Below are 19,019 nucleotides of genomic sequence, written 5' to 3' on the forward strand. Positions count from 1 at the left end.
TCAGACTATGGCTCACTTTTCTTATGATTCTTCAACGCTTCACCTACTCACAGTTTTTTCCCAAATTTGTGTTTTACAGAAACCTAATTGGAACATGGTTCACCTTTCTTCAATTCGACCATGGTTCTTTCTTCACTTCGACCTTAATTCTTACTGAAACCTAGAGACAAAGAAACTCTACCATCGTTCATACCATCGTCTTTCATCGCTTCACCATATTCAGGCCTTCACTTTTACGGAGACAACATTCATACCTCCACCATGGGGTTCCAATCAATCATCTAACAAAATCCCCAATTTAGCACAATGGCTTTCCTTTTACCAGGTTAGAGCATCTCCAACATTATATTTTCTCTTTGTTTCTCCTGTTCTCTACGAGTTCTCCAACTTGTTGAATTTTGGTGTTGTATTTCAAATATTGGTGCAGTTGGTTTCTAGGGTTCAGGTCTGGCCGGGATCGTTCAACTGTAGGCTTTGCCTGAGGTTACTTTTATCTATTTCTTCCTTTAATCTTTCATTCTTTTGAAAAATTACAAGTTCTTTTTTATGTTTGACATTGATAAAATTTGTGCTTGCAGAGTAACTTTTATTATGTTGTTGATGAGAAGAATATATGTTTGAATTGATTGGTAGAGCGATTTGGTCTTAAAAATCTTGAAGGGGTTATGGGAGAGAATATAGATACAGCTGGATCAGTGAAATCTGAGATTTATCTGTCTTCGTTTATGCAGAAACCATCAAGAGTGTGACAAATCAATGATTTGGGTTTTCCAAAGAACTGGAAGAGGTATGGAGGTTTCTAACTTTTCTTGTTTTTTGCAAGTAGCTTTTGCCACTTAACTACCCCAAACTTGGTGATAAGATTTGCTTATAAGGTGCTATAAGTAGATCAATTGTATTGTATCTTTTCTCAATTGCAAAACTAGGGAAAAATTGATATATGGTTAATAAATATTTGAGGGTCATACATGGTTTGACCTATTTACTGTATAAAAGGTTTAGGACATCTTATAGGTGTATCTTAAGTTGTTACTTTTATCTTGTTTTTAGTTCAATTTTGAAAACATTGATGTTTTATGGAGTATTTTGGATTTTCATGGTTGTTTGTTGATGCATATTATCCTCACAATGGCTTAAGTTAAGTGCTATCTAACTTGGGAGTTTTCTATTGTCCGTAATTTTTGTATTTGAATCATAGTGCAGAGAAGGCATGTATAAGATGTATGTGTTAATTCGAAAACTCATTAATGCAGATTATTAATTGGAGTTGCAATGCAGATTGTTAATAGTTGTAAAACTTATGCTTGTTCCTTTCAAACAATTCCTTGTATTTTAATATTGCTCGATCTGAAGAGTATGATCTTTGCAGTTGATTTGGTGTACCCGAATGGCATCAAGGAAAATTACCTCAATGGAAATCTCCAACACTCTTTTTCTTCTTCCTCTGCTTCTATCAAACACATTATATACAGGTTTTCCCCTTGGATTATATATTTTGATGATTTGTTTAGTGATCATTGCCATATAAATTTGGATCATTCCTTTCATGTAGTCACAGTGAATGTGAAATAGTTAAATGCATTAAGTAATAGTTTCAATTTCACAGCTATTGTTTTTCAATGTATTTTTCTGTGTTGCAATTTTAAATTATTCTATTTTATCTTTAGTTTCCAACTTCGTAAGATGAATGGTACAACGGTAGTTAGCAAACCATGGTATGTTACACTTGCAAAAAATAAAGAAAAAAGACCAAGGTTGCAGGTACATAACTCTTTTTCTTGCATAGATAATTTGCAATTAGGTACTAGTATCTCAATTGTTGGTGAAAAAAGCAATGGAACTCTCAATAGGCTCTTTATGTTTACTAGTTCTCACCTTTCCAGTAGCTGCAGCAGAAGAACTAGAGAAGTTTGTGGACGCGGAGTTAAGTCGAAATAAAAGAGCAACAATACATGATTTTAGATACATTTAATTTTTGCAATTTTATCTTAGGCTCAGTGAAACTCTTCTATTGAAGAACCTAATATATGCATAAGTCAGGGATAGACAGTAGCATACAAATTGCTTATATTTTAGAAGCTCGTCTGTGCAAGAGAAAGAAAGAGCTGGCATTTAGTTAGGATTGAGTTAGATTTGTTAGTTTGTGTTTGATTGGAGAATTTTGTATAGTTTAAGGACCTCATTGCCGATTTATAAAATATGAGGCTAATTGATTTTGGCCTTATAGTTTAGAGGTCGAAATGAGCTGTATGCCATCTTAAAATTATTAGATAACATTCTGTTATGTTTATTGTTATTTTTCTATAATTATTTGAAAGGTAAAATGCACTCATCTTTAATTATTAATTTGGAGAACTTGGGAAAAATACTTTAGACATCATTAAGGAAGGAAGAAAAACTCCTCAAAAATCAGTAGTAATGTTTGGGCAACTTGGTGATAATTGTTTGATAATCTACTGCGTAAAAACCATTTCATATATTCTTTTTTGCATTTACCTATATATATATATATATATATATATAAAAGAGTTCCCTTCAATCCAAATTTTAATAAAAAATAATAATTTTTCAAAATGTCAAAATTTATAGCAACGACATGTGTTGTTGCGGAATTTCAAAATCAAAATTAATGGCAACGATAATAATTGTTGCGAAAAAAAGTTATATAGCTATAATATAAGTTGTTGCGAAAATACAAAATATACAACAATATAAAACGTTGTTTCAAAAAGTCTAAATATATAAAGAAACGCCACAACTTGTTGCAAAATATAAAAAATCAACAGCAACGACCATGTTGTTGCAAAAGATAAATTTTATTCTCTAACATGTCGTTCATATTTTGCAACAATAAACGTTTTGCAACAATATGTGTTGTTGCCAAACATATATTTTTTCGCAACAACAGGATGTCGTTGCAGTTACCTTTAGTAACGGAATGTATCTCAACAACTGAAAGTCGTTGCGAAATGTGTTGTTGTTGCTAAAAATATTTTTCGCAACAACATTCTCCGTTGCCAAAAATATATTTTCTTGTGCAATTAGTGCAGAATAAGTTATAAAATATGTGTTCTATATAATAATGTCTGAAATTGACTAAACTTGTCAACATTATGGGTAAAATTAACTAAGTCAAAATGACCATGATAATCTTATAACGAAAAAAATTGGCTTAATGAATACATACACACTTAAACTTGGTAAGTTTTGTCTAATGGCACCCTGAACTTTTAAAATAACATATAACACACCTATAGTTGGCTTTAAAAATCTATCACACACCTATAGTTGGCTCATTCGGATCTCCTACACACAAAATCGCCGATCTTTCGTTTTTGAAAGATGAGGTGACGTACCGAACGAACTCACACGCTTTTCTTTTTTTTTCTATAGCACGTATACCACCTCATCCGTTAAACACGAAAGATCAACGATTTTGTGTGTAGGAGGTCTGAATGAGCCAACTACAGATGTGTAATAGGTTTTTAAAACCAACTATAGGTGTGCCATATGTTTTTAAAGCCAACTATAGGTGTGTGATATGTTATTTTGAAAATTTAGGGTGCCAATAGGCAAAACGTGCTAAGTTTAAGGGTGTAAATATGCAATAAGCCAAAAAAATTCAAGAATTAAAGTTGTATATAACCATAGTTTCCAATTTTTCAAATAATAATGTTTGGATATTTCTCTATCTAAACAATCATTTTCTCTCACCTAACCAAAAACACTTAAGTGAATTTAAAAAAATAAAAAATTAAAGTTGTTTAGAATATCATTTTTATCAAAATATAATGAAAGATTACCTATTATTAGAGTAATCATCTTGATCAACATTAAAATGGGTCATTATTATGTTAATAAAATATAAATTTCAGGAGCCATAATGAAAGTAACTTCAAAGTTTAGGGAAAGTGGGTGTAATTTACCCTTAATAATTGATAATATTGGTTTCAAAAAAGAAAAAACAATGATAATATTAAAATATGATTCGAGCTAGACAAAAAAAAAAAAAAAGGATAAGGACTAAATTTAACTCTAACGTTTTGGGAAAGTGTAAATTTAGCTATAATACCTAATGTTTTCAAGCAATATCAATTTTACTTTTATAATAATAAAAGTTTGACATACTGAATTATTTAACTGTTTTACATTTGATACAACTTAGAAATGATGTTGATAGTTTTGATCTTAAACTAACAAAGAAATAACTCTTCTCTGGCTCAACTAGAAGAAAATAATTCAAAAGGTTTGAAAATCTTAGCCTCTAATAGAGAAAGTGTCTATTTGATTTTAGAAACGATTACATCTTTTATAGAGGTTGAGGCTTTTAGACCTCTACAACCCTAGGATAGAAAAAACATAATACCCCCCTTAATGCACCGGTAACATTACTTAAGACATTACTTAAGACATTATGGTAGAATGGTTATAAATAATCTAATACCAAGGTAGTAAATATGCTAAATGGAAATATAGTAAATAGAACATAATACAGGAATGGAAGATTTGGCAGAACTTTTTGGCAAAGTCAATCCACACTCCTTGTGGATAAAGTGACACTATGTAGACTGAATCTCGATATTCCACGCGAGATATTGCAAGGTCCACACGATGAGTGAATTAGCTCAAAAATCTTAGAGGCTCCTGCGTGTGACTACACATCGTGTAGCTAGGGTCACACGTCGTGTGAATGTCGGTGTCCTACTTCCTCGTTGATGCACTTGGCTCACACTACGTGTTATTGTTCTCACACGTCGAGTGAGTCATGCTCCATTGAGCTCCCTTTCTCCTTCATAGGTGTGATGCCTTCCACACGACGCGTTGATAACATGACACGCCGTGTGAATGTCGTTGTGTTGCTTCCTCGTTGATGCACTTGGCTCACACGACGTGTTATTGTTCTCACACGCTGTGTGAGTCATGTTCCGTTGAGCTCCCTTTCTCCTTCATATATTTGTGATGCCTTCCACACTATGTGTTGATAACATGACATGCCGTGTGGGCCTTGTCACTCCTCCATTCAGCATGTCGCCCTCAAAGCCCGAGACCTTCGTTATAAACTTGGTGATCTCCCTATTTCGGAGCATTCTGACTCGTCCGAAACCTTATAGGATCATCTCGAATGCTTCAATGCTTGCTCGACTTGCACGAGACAATATGAACAAATTTATGTCCCCATCATTCTCCCTTTCTTGAAAAAATTTAGACCTCAAGTCTTGTATAGGATAAGAAACAATAGGTGTCCCCACAACATCATTTGGTTTACACACTCAAAAACTTCATTCCTAACCTTGAGTCTGTTAGGGCCACTTTCTGCTTTTAACAATTTGCTAAGGTTCGGGATGGGCATCGAGTACGTCTCATTGGTTGGTATGAAGGTGACTTTATGCTTATCATTCCACTTAGGTTCTTTATGTATAACTAAGTTATGTATCACAAGCTCATATAAGGTACATAGTGCAAAATCCCCCATAGTGCGACTTGGTGCCAACAGACCCCGTGCTTCCCTAGGATTCTCCTCATTGTCCTGGATACCCAGTCCCTTCTTGATACATTCCCCAAACATCGAGTTCCTCCTTACAAGATTAAGGGATGTATACCCAACAAGGCTATGGATGTAGTTGAATCGATTCGCTCATAGAAATTTACGTAAATTACGTCTAACTAAATTTATTGACAATAAATTTCATAAGAGCAATAATCTTTTTAACAATTGAATTCTAAGTAAAAATAATTTCACATCCACTTTCCCATTAGGTAAAATTGAGTGAAATTATGTGAGATACTGTAAAAATATTAAACATATTAGGAAATTTCATTTCCCTTAAGTTGAAATTTTGTGTTATTTTTGTGAAAATGCAATTATAATTCTTAAAAATCAACTAAAATGTGATAAACTCTTGGAGTTAATATTAATAATAATTTTAATAAAAAAATTAAACAACATGCTTAATAATTTAACGAAAATTATACTATATGCATAACGATTTGATGAAGATAATAAATGATAACTAATATTAATGATCACATTTTTACGTGAAGATCACATTTTTACGTAAATTATACATAAATCTAGTGGTTTTAGGTAAAATTTAAAGGTTTTAGGTAAAATTCATATTTTTACATAAATAACATATTTTTACGTAAACTATATCTAAGACTAAAGGTTTTAGGTAAGATCATATTTTTACGTAACGTTAGGTAGCATAAATGTAACTAACTGTAACATAATGTAACATAACATAACGTAATGTAATTTAACATAACGCAACGTAATGTAATGCAACATAACAAAATGTAATGTAACGTAATATAAAGTAACTTAATGTAAAATAACTTAGCAAACGTAACATAATTAACGTAACACAATGTAACGTATTGTAATTTAACATAACACAACGTATAATAACATAATGTAACGTAAGATAACATAATGTTGCGACGCGTAACATAACATCATGTAACGATATAATATAGCGTAACCTAACTTAGCATAACTTATCGTAACGTAACATAATGTAACATAACGTAATGTAAAGTAACATAATATAACGTAATCTAACTTAGCATAAAATTAATGCAACGTAACGTAACTTAGAGTAACATAATGTAAACTAATATAACGTAAATTAATGTTACATAACATAATGTTAAGTAATGTAACCTAACATTACATAACGTAACATAATATAACATAACGTAATTTAAAGTAACGTAACATAACTTAGCATAACATAATCTAATTTAACGTAACACAATGTAATTTAACATAACACAATGTAACGTAATGCAACGCAACGTAAAGTCACTTAACATAACGTAACACAACGTAGCGTAACGTAACGTAACTTAATAATGTAACTTAGCATAACATAACTTAATGTAACTTAACATAGTGTAACTTAAGGTAACTTGACATAACTTAACATAACTTATCGTAATATACCGTAGCATAACATAATATAATGTAACATGGCATAACGTGACGTAATGTAATGTATCGTGATGTGATGTAATGTAACGTAACATAATGTGACGTAACGTAATATAACATAACAATATAACGTAACATAATGTAACATAACAATGTGATGTAACATAACATAACATATCATAACATAATGCTACGTAATGTAACATAAGGCAACATATAATATAACGTAATGTAATATAACATAACTTAGCGTAACATAATGCAACTTAATGTAATGTAATTTAGCATAATATAACATAATTTAACATTACATAACTTAGCATAACGTAACGTAACTTAGAGTAATGTAACGTAACATAACATACCATAACATACTCTAACGTAACATAACATACCATAACATACTCTAACGTAATATAAACTAACGTTACGTAACGCAACGTTAAGTAATGTAACATAATGTTCCATAACATAACGCAACGCAATGTTATTAGAACCGGACATGACATCAAACCGGATTGGTGACTGGGTCACGGGTCACTTGGTCGGACCGGATGGTTCGGATTGATCGAACTGGATGACGTAATAAATAAATAAATAATATTTATATATATTAAAAATATATAAAATTGGATGTGCTCCTTCACATGGTAAATGAGAATGTTCAAAAGCCTATTAAAGCCTGGTTGCCGCCTCCGAGTGGTGTGGTAAAAATAAATTGTGATGCTCGATTTGGGAATAATGGATTGGAATGTAGGGCGGGGGTAATAGCTAGGAATTCAGCAGGTGAAATTATGGCATCTGCAGGGATTCCAATTGGTGTTTGTGGCTCCGTGGAAGAGGCGGAAATTCAGGCAATATTAGAGGGCTTAATGGTTGCAAGAGATTGTTGTTTTAATAATATTATTGTGGAATCAGATTCACAGGTGGTAGTGAAGGCATTACATGCACTAGAGTTCCCACATTCTCATCTGTTGTTCCAGTATGAAGATGTTTTGGCATGGGCTACGATATTTGGTAGTTGTTCGTTTAGTTACATTCCTAGGGAAGGAAACAGGGTTGCACATTCTCTTGCAGAGTGGGCAATGGATTTGTCTGAATCAGTTGTGATGATAGAGGATTGTCCCTCTTCAATTTGGCCTATTATTTGTAATGATATGAACTCAGTATCAATCTGATATAAATTTTGGCTTCAATATATATATATATATATATATATATATATATATATATATATATAATTAATTAATTTAAAATTATTTTTATAAATTATATATATCGAAAAACAAATTATAAACAACTTTTGGTTTGTTATTATTTTTTTTTTGTCAATTTGAGACTTAAATATATAACGGATAAATAGAATTTAGAATAACTTGAAATATGTAAATGTATTCTATGACATGCGATCTTTTTAACGGTATATTATAAACTCAAAACGGACAAGTGATGAATGAGAAATTTGCACTTAAAGTGAACCACTTGAAATGGTTTAGAAGAAGATAAAAATAAACTAAGCATTCTTATTCCACATAGGAAAGAAATGAGAATATTAACTAGTTTATAACTAAATGGCCTTCACAAGCCTTTAAGTAATTACTAGGGGTGTGCAGTCGTTCCACCATCGGATTAGGGGTGCACTCGTACGACGTGGGTGACGCGAATGTCATACCGAAATGAGCTCTCTTGGCCCGGTCTCCTTTGGAGAGTTTATCTCTTTTCATTTTTCACCGGTTTTTAGAGGGTGGATTAACCCAGCCAAGCTCGGACCAGACTTTCTGTCGATCCGGTCCGGGCTTGATAACATTGACATAACGTAACATAGTTTCATCACATTATAGTTGAGTTTCAACAATTGTAAATGCTCTTTTACCAAATATACCCCTATTTAAGTTGTTTTTTTATTTTGGGAATGGATAAAAATTAATTAGTGTGTGCAATTAATACAATCATAACAAAGTCTTTTAATTAAAATTAAATATATTTCTTAATTCGCATGCCTTAACCTTAAAAGACAAATATTATGAAACAGAAAGAGTATTTTATATTATTTTAAAGAGTCAAATTTCTAGTTGGCGTTAGAAATGCTCTAAGAAGATACATAAATTTAATATACATAATATATGTTAGACGGACATAAAATTACTCAAAAGAATATATCTTCTTACATGTAATAAAAACACTTGAAACAAGAAAGTGAAGAATAAATAAACATCCAAACAAGATAGTTAGAAAAATCTTGTAAGTTATTACTAATAATCTCTTTTTTTTTTTTTTTTTGTATTTGTTTGTCATAAATAATGTTGTACATTCTCATCTGAAGCCTTTTGTGTTCCCAGTGGAGAATCATTAATTATATAGCCATCAAGAAATTAGAATTAAAATAAGGGTAATTAATTTATTAGTCCCTATATTTTGACAAAACATACTGTTTAGTCCCTGTATTTTCAAAAACACACGGTAAAGTCTCTAACGTTTTTTTTCGGTGAACTGTTTAGCCCCTAACATTTTTCTCGATGAACTGTTTAGTCCCTGTCGTTAGACTCATGAAGATTCTGTTAGTCAATTTGGATTTGCGTTCTTCTTTTCATTTTCTTTAAACTCTAATGCATCTGAAATCAACTTTGAGTATTATTCTTCTTGATTTTCTTCTTAATCGTTCAAATTCGTAAGCATTGAGTCTGTTCTTTTTCTTGTTCTCCATACAAATAGCTTCTTCTTCTAAATTGGATTTCCTCTTTTGAAGTTTGAAGGTAAATAGTAAATGGTAATTTAGTCATTTCCGAAGTCATAAACGGTAAAAAATCAAACAAACAGACGAAAGGACTAAACAGTTCACTGAAAAAAAGGATAAGGACCTTACCATGTGTTTTTAAAAATATAGGGACTCAACTGTGTGTTTTGTCAAAATATAGGGACTAATAAATTAATTACCCTTAAAATAAAGGGTTAATTACAAAATGAAAATTTTAACTACATGCTCATAAAAATGAAAAATTATTTTATAATTTAATTTTTTTTTGAGAGAATTTTATAAGTTAATTTTAAGAATAAGATAAGATGTAAAAAAAATTTATCATCCAAAAGCAATTTTATTTTGGGCTTCCTACATAAATATCATAACTAACTACAAAATTACAACTAAATCGGATTATCAATGTCACGACCGTGTCCAAATTTTTAGAATTTATACCTTGATAAAAATAACTGCTATTAACAATATATGTACTATAAAATTTCAATTATCAACATATATATCCTCTTATATCATATTTATCTCTTAATTTCCTACCTCAAACTGTGCTTAAGATCAGAAAAATTTGTCCTCAAAATTAATATCTTAATTATTTCCTCAAACACTATTTAAGCTTACCAAATTTTCATATTTAATCATCAAATCATATATATTCTCCCACTTTACTTCTCATTGATCACTAACATTAGTATCTCTCTAAACATCATTTATATAACTCTCAATAATTCTAAACCCCAGTCCGGTGAAGTTCACCAATAAAACAGTAATTAAAATTTCAGATCTCATTTATTCAACTTAAGATTCTATAATAAACTAAATTCATGTTATAATCTCCCAATCATTAATCAACTTCCAAACCCATTAAATCAAACCTCCATATTTTATCTTTCTCAATCTCATATCTATTATCTTCAATTGATCACTTTATCATTTCCTCAATTTCCTATATTCCTAATAAGACCAACTTATCATGTAAATCAGTAGCAATGTCTCTCAAATAAAGAAAAAAAAAATCAAAACAAAAACCAAATTCCGATTGATAGCTAAAAAGACCAACATATGTCATTTCCAGTCTAACTTCTTCATACGGAGCCTGATTAAGGCGATTCAGAAACCCTTGGAAACGTAAGATAAAAATAAAGAACTTTCATTTAGGACTCCATGACAGATTCGGCCTCTATCTGATCGAAAAATGCATCATAAGATTCAGATACGAATCTGATTTTCTAACAGCACTTATATAGACAATTCTCTATTATCTTTAGCTCAAAGTTATAATTTACTCATATCTCATATATATATGGTTGTAAGCTAACTATTATACTCTCAAATATTAACTCCAAGTCATACTTAATATCATGTATGTAACCCATGTCGACAAATATCAAATAATTTACTAATTTTCAAACACCCAATATTTTACTGACCATCAAATCTCATTTCTACCCCTCATTAGCTAGTTACTCAATCATCGAAAAATTCCAAATTATTTCTTAGCTTGCACCATATATCCATATTCCTCAATTACTCTCGATTATTTCTTAACTATCACCAAATATTCATATTCCTCAATTACTATCGATTATTTCTTCGGTATCACCAAATATCGATATTCCTTAATTACTATCAACCTTAGGTCCGAAGAATTTAACCTAGAGCTCTGATACCAAACTGTCACATCCGACCCTAAATGACCTCAATCGGCATCGGGCCTGAAATAGAAAGATCATAATCAATACTTATAAGTCTCCAATTTATCCAAATATCATTATATTACAATTGCAATACCAAAGTTCTAACCATAATTCTAACAATAAACAGCCAACTTCCAAACTTCGCCTAATCGGTCGGTAACCTTCTCTATATCCTGTACTTTCTCATCTAAAAACATTTAAGCATTTAAAAACGTGAGACAAAAATCTCAATAAGAAACTATCAGCTATAAAAACCAACTTTACTTAACATAGCTACATATATACGTTTATAAAAGGATTTAATCAAAACCTTATAAAATATACTCAAAACTTAAGTTCGTATAACTTTATATATATAATGCATCTTATCAAAACAAATCAAAACAAATAAACGTTTCATCAAACCAATTCATAATCAAATAAATATTTTATCAAACCAACTTGTAATCAAATAAGTGTTTTATCAAACCAACTCGTAATCAATCAAACGTAAAACCTTATATCAAATCAATCATAACCGAAAATATAATCCAAATGAACTTAAAACATTGTATCCATCCTCGAGTTTCTCCCCTTAAGTATCAATCCATAACCACATATATAATCGAGACGTCTCTTAACATTGCCTATCCCATATGGTCTTACCCGACACTTCTTTGCCATACCCAATAGGTCTTTCAGACTGTGTACACGGACCATGTCCCTCACTGAACATGGTCTTCAAATATAAAACCACCGATCCGGATAACTCTCGATGGATATAAAATCATAAAATCATAACGTACTCAAATTTCCTTTCACAATCAAATTCTAAACTATTTCATAATCATAAATCATTTGGCTATAATTAGCTCTTTTGTAAAAATAACCACAATTATCCAAACTATCAATCCTTAATCAATAAAAATTCCAAAAGTAATCAATCAAATGAAGCCTTAAATCAACATAACCAAGTAAAATCTGAAATTCACATAGAAGCATAGTCAATAGCTTCATTTGAACCGTAATTTCACAATAAAAAGCAAAATCGTGCAAAATCCAAATTTTACAAAATACCCGTATAAACCTTGAAATATCAATTTCTGAAAATTCTTTGATTATATATATATAACTCAAAATATAGTTGATAGTTACTTACCTTGGTCACTAATTGAAGAAAACACACCCGTTCAATTCTCCTCTAAATTCTGTCTAAGACATTTCCCTCCAAACACTGCCGAAACTTAAAAACTCTTCGATTATGACTTAGATCTATGCATAAGGATGCTATGTTTTAAATTTCGAGTGATTTGGACGGTCGAATCTCCGTAAATAAAAAAAACGGTGGAGAAATGGTACAAAGAAACTGATGAATATAAAAGGAATAGAAAAAGAAAATAAAAGAAAGAAGATGACGATGGTATCTTCTCGAATTTGGGGATATATATCCAAATTTGGCTAATATCACGTTTGATCCCCCATCTTTCTATAATCTTTTAAAAATTATCCTAAACTTTTAATTTACACATAAAACCATCGAATGACCTCCAACTTTTTTCTATACAACCAAATTAATTTCATACACCTAATAATTATAATATATACTACTATCAAGGTATAAATTCTAGAAATTTGGACACGGTCGTGACAATTCTCCCCACCTTAAAAAATTTCGTCCACGAAATTCACGTTCTCTAATCTAAAGTTTCTTCCTCAAATAATCTCCAAGATCTCAAAATTATTTCAAATTATCAAGATTCATCATAATCATCATAAGACCACAAATTCTAATGTTTCATTCCATTAACTTCGTCATTTATCAAAATCGACATCTTTGTAACAATCATTCCAATATAACTCTCAGTAACTCTAAACTTCAACCTAGGCAATTCCATCACCAATAACTCCACAATAAAACTTCAAATAGAAAAAGTTTGGAGGTAATTCGATGGTTTTATGTGTAAATTAAAAGTTTAGGATAATTTTTAAAAGATTATAGAAAGATGGAGGATCAAACGTGATATTAGTCAAATTTGGATATATATTCCCAAATTCCAGAAGGTACCATCGTCATCTTCTTTCTTTTATTTTCTTTTTCTATTCCTTTTATATTCATCAGTTTCTCTGAACTATTTCTCCACCATTTCTTTGATTTACGGAGATTCGACCGTCCGAATTACTCGAAATTTAAAACATAGCATTCTTATGCATAAATCTAAGTCCTAATCGAAGAGTTTTTGAGTTTCGACAGTGTTTGGAGGGAAATGTCTTAGACAGAATTTAGAGGAGAATTGAACGGGTGTATTTTCTTCAATTAGTGACCAAGGTAAGTAACTATCAACTATATTTTGAGTTTTATATATATAATCAAAGAATTTTCAGAAATTGATATTTCAAGATTTATACGGGTATTTTGTAAAATTGGGATTTTTTACGATTTTGCTTTTTATTATGAAATTATGGTTCAAATGAAACTATTGACTATGCTTCTATGTGAATTTCAGATTTTACTTGATTATGTTGATTTAAGGCTTCATTTGATTGATTACTTTTTGAATTTTTATTGATTAAGGATTGATAGTTTGGATAATTGTGGTTATTTTTACAAAAGAGCTAATTATAGCCAAATGATTTATGGTTATGAAATATTTTGGAATTTGATTGTGAAAGGAAATTTGAGTACGTTATGATTTTATGATTTTATATCCATCGAGAGTTATCCGGATCAGTGGTTTTATATTTGAAGACCATGTTCAGTGAGGGACAGAGCCTGTGTACACAGTCTGAAAGACCTATTGGGTATGGCAAAGAAATGTCGGGTAAGACCATATGGGATAGGCAATGTTAAGAGACGTCTCGATTATATATGTGGTTATGGGTTGATACTTAAGGGGAGAAACTCGAGGATGGATATAATATTTTAAGTTCATTTGGATTATATTTTCGGTTATGATTGATTTTGATATAAGGTTTTACGTTTGATTGATTACGAGTTGGTTTGATAAAACACTTATTTGATTACAAGTTGGTTTGATAAAATATTTATTTGATTATGAATTGGTTTGATGAAACGTTTATTGGTTTTGATTCGTTTTGATAAGATGCATTATATATATAAAGTTATACGAACTTAAGTTTTGACTATATTTTATAAGGTCTTGATTAAATCCTTTTATAAACGTATATATGTAGCTATGTTAAGTAAAGTTGGTTTTTATAGCTGAAAGTTTCTTATTGAGATTTTTGTCTCACGTTTTTAAATGTTTTTAGGTGAGAAAGTACATGATATAGAGAAAGTTACCGACCGAGATTAGGCGAGGTTTGGAAGTTGGATGTTTATTGTTAGAATTATGGTTAGAATTTTGGTATTGCAATTGTAATATAATGATATTTGGTTAAATTTGAGACTTCTAAGTATTGATTATGATCTTTCTATTTCACGCTCGATGCCGATTGAGGTCGTTTAGGATCGGGTGTGACAATCAAACTTAATTCTGAATATGCCATTATTTGCTATACATAACAAATAAAGTATAATTTTATATCTCAATTTAAAAATTCTAAAGTCTAAACCCTAAACAATATATTCTAGACCCTAATTTATAAACTCTAGTTCTTGAAATAGGTTAAAAATAATGAATTTATTAGTTTGATATAATCTAAAATTATGATTTGATATGGTTGTAAATAGTTTTTGAAAGATAAATTTATGTGTAATTTTCTAATTTATTTTTAACATTGGCAAATCCATCGAATGTCGAAACATCATTAAAATTTCAAATATTACGTGTTAATGTATTTTGAAGTAGTTACAAGTAAGTTGGGAATGATATACCTTTAAACTCGACATGATATATGAGTTTTTTAATTATTTTTTGTCCAATATATACAGAACATGAGATAATAATTATCAACATATGCAAAATATGTATCAACATAGCAAAATATGAGATATAAATTTTTTTCTTAGAACATATCAATTTAATGTGTTACTGATGAATGATGAATGATGAATTAATGAATGATAACATGTTACACACATAAAACAGAAATAAATAACAACATTCGTCACTTCAAAACAAAATTCAAGTAACATTAATGTTTGAAATTCACCCAAATTACTAATAGTAAATGGGTAAATTATACTTATAGCCACTGAACTTTATCCATTTTAACATTGTGGTCATTGAACTTCAATTTTTAACGGTATAAGCACTGAACTTTACACTTTTTTAATACCGGTATAACCATTCAACTTTAACTAACTCCTCAAAATGACCGTTAACGATCTCAAAATGAAAATATTCAAGAATTAAAGTTGTTCAGAATGACATTTACCATGAAACTACATTTTTTATTTTCCAAAATCACATTTTTTGAGATTTCTCCCTCCTAATCAAATAATACATAAATGATCTCATAATGAAAATTTTCAAGAATTAAAATTCCTTAGAATATCATTAACTTTTCGAATTTTTTATTTTGAGGCCGTCACGGGGTCATTTTGAGGCGTTGAGTGGCCACCAGTGTTAAAAAGTGTGAAGTTCAGTGATCATACTGTTAAGAATTAAAGTTCAGTGGCCACAATATTAAAATGAGTAAAATTCAGTAACCATGGGTTTAATTTACCCAATAATAAATGTTAAATTGTACTATCATTTATAATTTATAATTTATTTTTTATTAATAAAAATAAAAATATTTTTGAACATTTTACCATCAAATTTCGTGAAGCATGATAGAGTGATGTTAGTACATATTAGTGTTCATTAAATAGAGTGAGTGTCAGGGCGTACTAGTTTCACCTAAAGACTACAAAATAAATGCCAAACTTCCAACCTATAATAATAATAACAACAACTGATAACTGTAAAAATACCTATAACGTTTATATTTATATCTATGAGTAATTTTACTCTCAACGTTTAAAATAATATAATTTTACCTTTAACATTAGCAATCAATAGCAATTTTACCTCTACCGTTGACAAGTTGGATCAATTTGGAGATATTATTCATCAAATTGTTTTATCGGTCATGAATATCGTCATTTATACTTCACATTTGCATCATTTTAAAACTCATTAGTACAGATCACAAGTATATGATTAAACGTGATTTTTTTATATAGAAAATTAAAAAAATATAATATATTTTGTACGAGTTGGATAAAAAAAATTTAAATATTTCGCTGAATTCAAAAATATTAATCTCCAATTCTATTATTAAATAAAAAAAATATGATTTTTTAGAATCAACTTGCATGTAATTGGTGCAGGATAAAGAATAAAATATTTGTATTTTATAATAATGTCTGAAATTGACTCAAACTGTCAACGTTAGAGATAAAATTACACTATTTTAAACGTTAAAGGTAAAATTGCTCCTGTAAACGTTAGGGGTACTTTTGCACCTTTTCCCTAATAATAATAATAATAATAATAAACATCTGCATCATTCCTTTACCTTTTGTGTTGGTTTGGTTTTTTTACTTACGGTAAATAATAAATAATTAGGGGTGCGATTATAACAGCATTAATGCACCGGATTCCATCAGAATACCGAAGTTAAACATGCTCGGACGAGAGTAGTACTAAGATGGCTAATCTCTTAGGAAGTTTTCGTATTGCACCCCAAAACTTTGTTCCTCAATTTTTTTTAACAATAATAGACAGTATCTAACGATGGATTGAACTAAATAAATTTTATATTTTATAAATTTTATTAAGGTAAGAAATTTTTTTTTTGGAGAATTTAATTGTTGGCCATATATATAAATTTTATTTTTTATATATATAAAAAACTTATATCTAATTTTATAGTAAAATTCTAAAAAATAAAAAATTGTTATAAATAATGTAATGGATGACCATTATACCCCTGTTATATCTATATATATATATATATATATGTTACACCCATAAGTAATATGACAACACATTTACAACACGTTATCAGCACGAAACCCTAGCCGTCTGAGCACGCCTCCCATCAATCGTAGACGCCACTAGCCACCCTAAAAGACTAGACTCTTTCTGGCCGCCAAAAGAAACCCTAGGTGTCCAACACAACTAAGAGATACTTTGAGGCATTGCTGAGATTGTTCTTCCTCATAATCCATTGTCATCGATCAGGTTCATAATCTTAATTAACCAAACATTCATATTTTATTTTCTTCCTTTTTGGTTTAAATTCGAAACCTGTATTTCAGTTACTCATGAATCTAGTAAAATTAGAATCCAGTGACTTCCTTCTACCTTAGTTTTGTTTTCTCTGTTTTCTCTCTTATCTCGATCTGCAGAATTTAGAATTTTGCTGAGTTTTGCAGAATCGAAATTGATAGAGTAAATGTTCTGTTTTGTGCTTTTAGTTCTAATTTCGAAATGCTTATATACCATCTGTTTGATAGGGCGAATTCTGTTATTGCGGAATTATTGATATTTTCTTCCTTGATTGTTGTACGATTTTGTTTAAATCCGAATCTAGGATTTCATATTAGCCGAATCAGCACCTAATGACTATTTCTGCCTCAGTTTTGTTGTCTTTGTTTTCTATCCCCATCAGCAGAATTTAGAGTTTTGTTTTTTTCACATATGTTTAGTTTGGGAGCGTGGATAGTGATGAAACCCAATCACAATGCAGGTTTTAGGGTATGTGTAGAGCATGATTTGGTGTTTTTCATGTTTATTCTGATTTTTCTTTAGGGAATTTTAAATAGAGAGCATATTTGTCCATCCAATGTCTTGAATTTTATATAATGATTATGTGGAAAGGGAATTTGTTAATATTGATGAACTAAAATGTGGTAATTCAGGCTATATCTTGAGTGAAATAGAAAAGGGTCTTTATTTATTAGATTATTATCTTGTGTATCCACGGTAGATTGAATTCCATTGGAGAGTGAGTATACTTTCCAATAAGTTTGGAGGTAGATGAATGGAGTTATGCTATTCCAATATTAAAATACTTCTGTTTGTTTCATTACTAATTTTCTAGTCAAACACTATAATCAAGCGAGTTAATGTGTAAGGTTTATGTGGAGCTTTGAATTCCTGAACCATGCCGCATTAAAGTGAGAAGAACATTAGGATTTTGAGCATATTTCTGTGGGCTGAATGTGATTATTTAGTTCTATATTTTCTGTTCTTTATTGAGATGACAACCGACTCATTATCGGTGTTGCTTACAGAAATATATATACCCTTATGTTCAATACATATGTTGGTTTATGAAGCATTTTGAGCAAAGAATTAGATACTTGTTTATCAGAAAAGGAGAAATTTGTAAAACTTGAAAACTTGAATTCAAGTTGTTCACTATTTCTCTGTTTAGTTTAAAAATCTAAGTCTGATTGTCATAATGGTTAGTCTGTTGAAGATGACTTTGATTGTACCCTCTGACAATGATATAAATTAGACATAGAAATAGTAGACATTATTTTAGGATGTTACTAGGATTTCTTTATTATTATGTTTTTATGAATTTGTGTTAAACTATGAGTTTATGATTTTATGGATTTTATTTTGAATTTTATATGCATGAGATATTATTGAACTTGAGTTGTTAAAGTTATTTATGTGACTATTAATTTATTTATTTTGAAGAACATGGATAGTGAAGAATTATGTCTAGCAGACAGTGCAACTACTCATACCAT

The 19,019-nt window shown here is 30.2% G+C and overlaps 1 long non-coding RNA gene and 1 pseudogene across 1 annotated transcript; both read left to right on the plus strand.

The window, feature by feature from the left end:
- Positions 1-118: 118 nt before the first annotated feature.
- On the plus strand, positions 119-1,592 carry LOC136232313 (uncharacterized). Its single transcript, XR_010690463.1, has 4 exons — positions 119-325; positions 428-483; positions 579-787; positions 1,370-1,592. It is a non-coding gene; the product is annotated as an uncharacterized lncRNA (long non-coding RNA).
- A 15,286-nt stretch (positions 1,593-16,878) lies between these two features.
- Positions 16,879-16,997, plus strand: LOC136234509 (5S ribosomal RNA; annotated as a pseudogene).
- Positions 16,998-19,019: the final 2,022 nt, after the last annotated feature.

The sequence above is a fragment of the Euphorbia lathyris genome, chromosome 6 (assembly GCF_963576675.1).
Source record: "Euphorbia lathyris chromosome 6, ddEupLath1.1, whole genome shotgun sequence".
NCBI lineage: Eukaryota > Viridiplantae > Streptophyta > Magnoliopsida > Malpighiales > Euphorbiaceae > Euphorbia > Euphorbia lathyris.